General features: G+C 44.1%; 1 long non-coding RNA gene across 1 annotated transcript; it reads left to right on the forward strand.

Annotated features, from left to right (window-relative positions):
- The first annotated feature begins 1928 nt into the window (after positions 1-1928).
- Positions 1929-6605, forward strand: LOC126512291 (uncharacterized). Its single transcript, XR_007594991.1, has 3 exons — positions 1929-2045; positions 4095-4148; positions 6417-6605. It is a non-coding gene; the product is annotated as an uncharacterized lncRNA (long non-coding RNA).
- Positions 6606-6953: the final 348 nt, after the last annotated feature.

Here is a 6953-nt window from a genome sequence, read left to right on the forward strand (position 1 = left end):
AAATGATCTATCTTTGTTTCCGTACGCACATGGCCTCTTTGAACTACCAAGGCAACTAGAGGCAAGGGACAGCCAATTCCCAAGTCATTAAAGCTCTGTTGCCTGAATCAGGGCAGAAGCTCAGAGAGGAGACTGGACCAGTTCTCCCCCATGGAGGAACAGACAAGGAGGAAGAGCGAGTGAGGACCGGCAGGGTCTGAGAACTTTCCTCCATGTCAGTGTGTCTGGATGAGCTGGGCATGAGTGTGGGAACGCCAGTTCTTGGGTGCCCTCCCACACTCAGGAAATGTGATGCTCTGGAAGCGGCCCTAGAAAAGATTCCTTGGGTGGCTTTTAGACACTCCAAGTGTGAAGACCACTGGTCAAGGCTGTTTTGCAGTGGACTCTGAAACAGAAGTGCTGAGTCTATTTCAACTCTGTTCTTTGACACAGTGGGAACATAAGACAGTGGAGAGAGATTAAGGAAAGAGGAAACTGTAAGGAGCCATATTTTGTTTCTAATTCTTGCTACAATCTGAGGGATCCTTTGCATCTTTTCTGACAGGGTGTAAACAAGGGAGCAAAAGATTTCTGATGATCATCAAGCGCCATCCCTTTTAAACGCACCTGCCCTGAATTGCTGTAGTTATTCTCTACATCCAGGTGTCCACTTGGTGACTGAAAAGGCCCTCACACACAGCTCTTATTGTCTCTTGAGTTCATGCCCTCCTCCAGTCACCACGATTCATGTCACCACTCACAGACTGGTGGAATTCCTTGTATGACTTTTAAAAACAGATTTTAAGTTACCCCAAAATGATAAATCATCTTACTTATAGACAGAAAATGAAAATGATTCATTGCCTGGCTTGTTTAAAATGACAGAGCCAGAGAGTTCCAACAACATTTACCTCTTGTTATAAGCAGGCAAGGGCTTTCATAGTTCTTCATGCAATGACTCCTTTTAATGTTTTGAGCTGATTCCTTTGGGATGCTCAAGAACCTCCGTGTTACTGCAGCTCCCCTTACAAAACTAAATTCTTTTCAATTACATATAGTCATAAATAAATCACCAAACTACATATAAGCACTAAACAAAAAAGTACACTGAGTTTTAGCAATCAGTTTATGTATCTTTTTTCTTTATTTACTCTTTGAGAGCCCACTACTCAACTCCCAAAGAAATGCATGAAGACTTAGTCTTACTTATGAATGCCTGGTCTTAGCTTGACTTGTTTCTACCCAGTTTTTCTAACTTAAATTATCCTGTTTCTAGTCTACATTTTGCCTGTAGGCTTTTTTTTTTATCTTTATTATACATCTCTTTCTTTTCTTCTTACTTTGTGGCTGGCTGTGCGGCTGGCTCTTGGCGTCCTCCTCTCCTCCTTTTCTCGCGCCTGGCTTTTCTCTCTCTAGCCTAGCTTTCTCACCCTATTCATTCTCTCCGACTTTCAGGCCCACCTATCCCTCTCCTTCCTAGCTATTGGCCTGTTAGCTCTTTATTAGATCAATCTGATCTTTTAGACAGGCAAAGTTACACGGCTTTGCAGAGTGAAACAAACACAACATAAAAGAACGCAACACATCTTTGCATCCTTAAATATTTCACAGCATAAACAAATGTAAATGTTTTAAACTAATATCCCACAACAAGTTTACATGTTGCTATAGAACATTTAACTGGTGTGCAGGGCAGTTATTAAATGCTGACTCCATAGAACATTTGTGTAAACTTGGACAAGGCACTTGCCTTCTCTGGGCTCAGGTTCCCCCTTATAGACCAAGAGGCTCAAATTTGTCCTTAAATGACATCTGTAAACCTGTAAAAGCTTCAGGGCAAAGGACTAGGGGGTTGTGAAATGTCGCGCGGTGTGGGAAGGAACAAACATGTCACGACTTTGTTCCAGCATGTTTCACATTTAGTATAGTCCAACCTGTGAGCGGTCCTGTGGGACACAGATGACTCATTTCCTGTCCTAAGTGTGTCTTCTCCGAGGTGTGGAACAGATCCTTCAGATATGGAGCCAGCGAAGGGGGTCAAGTCAGTGGGCCTCTGGGCCAATTCGGTAAGCTCTTATCTGTGTCAAAATAAAGCTGGTAATCAACACATATGCGTGCGTGCATGCACACACACAGAAACACACGCATGCACACTTGCATGCACCACCCCCCCCCCCACGCTCACTGTCATTTAAGGACAATGTAGTTTAGAAGACAGATATTCCTGAAAAGTGTGCCCATCAAGTTCCTCCCAACACAATGACATTTTAAGCTCAGTAGAGCAGTTGGCGATTGAAATGAAGTTGAGATCTTGTAAGATAATGAATGCTTTCTGCTAAGTAATTCTGAGCACTGAAAAATTCCACTGCAGCTGTCACTGCCTCCAGGGAGTCTCCCCTGCTACTGAATGCTGGTGCCTTCTTTCCCCATTCATTTACTGCCCTTCTACTTGTCGGGGGATGAACCGCACCAGTAAGTATGAAAATACACCCTTAAGCCTAGAGGCTTGCAAAATGTTAGAGCCAGAAGAAAACAATTGAATTATCAAAGTTCTTCACTTTGCCCTTAACTTAATTCATTCAATTACTAGAGAGAGAGAGAGAGAGAGAGAGAGAGAGAGAGAGAGAGAGAGAGAGAGAGAGAACTGGCAGGCTGATGGAACGGGGATTAGGGTGAGTAGAGAGAAGGAACTGATGATGACAAATATTCATGGACAAAGGGAAAAAAATCAGCAGGTAATTAATGGTGAGCCAGGACACGGAGGATGGAAAGATTTCAAGCTTGAGGGGGTGACAGAGAGGCTGGTGGGTAAGTGCCAGACAACATGGAGGAATAGGGCTTCTGAGATCAGTGGTAAGCCCTTGGATGGGAAGAAACAAGGAAGTAAATGATCTAATTTATGGTCTTAAAAGGTCCCTCTGGATATCTTCTGGAAAGTGAGTATAGGAAGCTGAGCAGGCAAGCAGAAAAGAAACAAGCAGGCCTCTAGGTGAGAGTTAATGGGCCTATTTGGGGTTGTTGAGTTGGCTTGCAGGGAACTAGACCTTTTAAGGTAAACTTAGGAGTTGGTATGTCTGGGTGGGAAGAAGAGACTGAGAAGGACTCAGGGGCAGAGCTTTTTAGCTGGGAGCTGGGTGGGAGGAACTTAGTGGTGGAACACCATGGACCAGTGGCTCTCAACCTTCCTAATGCTGGGATCCTTTAATACAGTTCCTCATGTTGTGGTGACCCCAACACCCCACCACCATAAAAAGTATTTTGTTGCTACTTCACCACTGCAACTTTGCTACTGTTATGAATCATAATGTAAATATCTGATATGCAGGATATCTGATATGTGACCTCCATGGAAAGGTTGGTCGCAGCTCACAGCTTGAGAACGGCTGCCGTAGACTTTTGGGGGGACTATAAAATTCTTGTTTTGGGTGTAGGAAGTTTGATGTTGTCACTGGATCATCAAGTAGAGACCTGGGGTAGGACTAGAGAGAGGACTCTGTGTTTAAGAGCACTTGTCAATCTTGCAGAGGACCTGAGTTCGGTATGCAGAATCCATGTCAGTTAGATCCCAGCTACCTCTAACTCCAGCTCCAGGGCATCTGGTGCTCTCTCTGGCCTCCGAGGCCACCTGCACGCATGTGGACACACACACACACACACACAGACAAAATTTAAATAAATCTTTAAACGATCCCATTTACTCTAAAAGGAAAAAGCGAAGCTCTTAACCTAGTAGTGCCATCATCTGCACCGCAGCCAGGGCTGATAGATTGCAAGCTTTTGCAAGGACAGCCAGAAACCTGAATTTTAATGAGGAAATTCGCAGCTGCTAAATGTTGACTTAAATTTTTAAAAACTCAGCATGGTCCAAACAAAATGTTGGCCCTGTCTTCACAGGACCAAAAAAACCCACCAGGGTTCAGCTTTATTGGAAGTTTCCGTCCATGACCGTTCATTCATCTTGGGGATAATGATGAGAAAATAGCTCTCCTGATAATCCTGGATTATGAGCTGCATCACACTGATTCGGTCATAAAGTTATTTTTTAGGTGCAAACGCTACTCTTTAACATGAGGAACCAAGTGCCTGCCAGTTGTGTTGTTGTTGTTTTTCCACAGGACTATGAACTCCCAGGAGGCAAGGGCTATCATCTGCATCTTGCTGTCTTCCGGGTATGTAATTCAAGGACAGCCAATAGGCACTTGTTTTGGAAGGAGCCTGAGAGATATCTTATCAGGTTTCCTGAGAATCTGAAGCTTAAAGAGAAGCCACTTGTCACTGTCCTCAGCAGTGAACAAGAGCTGGGGAATAGAACCCACATCTGGGTTTTAGCAATGAAGGATTTAGTAATGATGGGTTTTAGTAAGAAAGAGAATCGTGATGCTCAGGGAATATTTGCTGAATGAACAAGTGCACATTCGTGTACTAAGAAAGACAGAAAAATGAATGAGAGTGTAAACAAGTAGACACACTTAACATTGCGTCTCGGCTCGGTGCATAGTTTAAAGAACCATGTGAGTTGGCATCTCTTCCCCCACTTGTGGAAACTGTAAAGTTAGTCCCATAGAAGAATGGAAAGTATTAGTGGCTAAGAGAGAGTGAGAAAGGCAGGGCACAGACAGACAGACAGAAGCTGGATAAACACAGTTAGTTTTGGTTTTCTACAGCAGAGCAGGATAACTGTTGGTTATAGTAATCTATGCTGTACTTCAAAGTAAGTAGAAGAATATAAAGTCCCCAGCATGTAAAGTAACTAATGTTTGATGAGATAAAAGAGCTTTGGTTGCCTTGATTTAACCATTATACATAGCACACTATTATACTGTGTACCATAAAGATATATAAATATATGTCTCCATTTTTAAAAATGCTAACGAAAAAGGACCACGTGAGTTTTGAGCTGGATCTAGTTTTTCAGCCAGGTACTATGCTTCCCTAGGTAAGTCCTTCTGGTCCTGGGCTTTCTTATCAAAATATTCTATTTCTTTTTTCAAAAATATTAATTTTATTTTATGTGTGTGAGTGTTTGCCTGGATATGTACATACTACCGTGTGTACTTGGTGAGTTCCATGGCACTGAAGTTACAGATGGTTGTGAGTCATCATGTGAGTGGTCCTGGGACTCAAATCCAGGGCTCCTGGAAGAGCAGTCAATACTCGTAAGCACAGTGCCATCTCTCTAGTCCTGACAGCTTGTTTCTTGATGATATTTCAAGCTAACATAAAGCAACAACATTGGCCAACACTACTCTATGTGGTGTAGTAGGCTTGATAAAGTACACAAGTGGTTTTGTTAATAAGATTTATAATAGTTCTATGAAGTCTACACTTCATAGATTAAAAAACTGAAGTTGTGGGGTGTGGTGGCCCACGCCTTTAATTCTAGCACTGGAGAGGCAGAGATAGACAAATTTCCATGAGTTCAAGGCCAGTCTGGTCTACATAGTGAGTTCTTGGACAGCCAAGGCTATCCAGAGAGACCATGTCTCAAAAACCAAAACAAAATAAAAAAAGAAAGGAAGGAAGGAAGGGAGGGAGGGAGGGAGGGAGGAAGAGAGGTAAGGAGGGAAGAAGGGAGGAAGGAAGGGAAAAAAATGTCAGGTCTCAAAGAAATCCAGGACAAATAGCTAACTGGGGTACTCATCTAAACACATCAAAAGTGATGCTGGCCACTAGGTCCTCAATGCCACAAGGACTTGCTACAGAGTCCTCCTGGCCAACACAGCTCGCCCTACTCTAACCTTTCCAGTCCCGGAGCTTCCCTTCCCCAACTTTTCCGATTCCCATGTAACTCAACCATTTGACTACAGAGTCTCTTGGTTTCTTGGTGCTCCTGGAATCTAGGTGTACAAGAAACATGAGGATCAATCTATGTGACAGACTGTAGATGAATAGAATGGGTTAATTAAAGTTATAAGAGCTAGTTGAGATAAGTCTAAGCTTTTATAATTAGTAAGAAGTATCCATGTCATTATTTGGGAGCTGGCAGGCGAGACAGAGAAAGACTCGCTACAGGTGGATGCAGAGCAAGTAGAAATGATGGCTGCCAAGCCCACCTGACTCCACCTGTCTCTGAATGGAAAGACACAGATCTAATGTCATGGATCCAAACCTTCAGCTCGGAACCACAAGCTAGGCTGTTGGTCCTTAAGATGAAACAAACCACGTGTGTGCATGCTTTTGGGATTTCTCTGTTCCACTTTCAGAACGATTTAGACATAAACAGCTACACGGATGAGTGTCATTGAGTTGTCCTTTTACCTTATAAGAACAGTTCCCTACCATGGTGGTCATGTCACCTGCAAAGGAAGGAAGGAAATAAATGATCAGTCCTTAAGAAAGGATTACTGGAGCCATACGAATTTACAAGCAATCAACTAATGGGGCCACATGGCTAATACCTCTGATTTACCCAGTATCTCTTGTTTGTGCTGTGGCAGGTGACCTGCTTCTTTGCTTCTTTCTGCCTGGCACTGGTAGTGTCAACAACTTGCCGTGGTTGACACGTGGTCACCTGCAGTGATTGACAGCAGGGAGAAGGAGTGGAAGCAAGAAGGCATCAGCTATTCACTGGCCAGTTGTGATGGTCAGACTTCTCCTAGGCTGTGGCTCCTGTGAGATGGCCATAACTCCCCCCCAATAAATGTCCAGCTTTACTCTACACGATGTGCCTATCTGTTGCTCTTGCCCACCGCCTATTTGTTTGTCGCCACTGGGGACCAGCCACCTTCCCTAGCGTGTGGTCTCTGGGACTGGCTGCTTTTGGGTCCTCAGCAGTCCTGGAGACTTGCAGCATCTGTGCCTCCCACCCGCTGCCTGCCCATACCACTCGCCGGGGACAAGCCAGCCGCCACATGGCTGGGGACCAGCCACCTTGATTTGTAGACCTGCTGCACGGTCTTGACCCCGCAGCAAGCTGCCAGGGACCCGCATCAAATCCATAACATTAGAAAAGAGCATGATTCCCATTCAAAAGC

Source organism: Alexandromys fortis, unplaced genomic scaffold (genome assembly GCF_014885135.2).
Source record: "Alexandromys fortis isolate MF-2015 unplaced genomic scaffold, M_Fortis_MF-2015_v1.1 scaffold_100_3062768_6864082, whole genome shotgun sequence".
Taxonomy (NCBI): domain Eukaryota; kingdom Metazoa; phylum Chordata; class Mammalia; order Rodentia; family Cricetidae; genus Alexandromys; species Alexandromys fortis.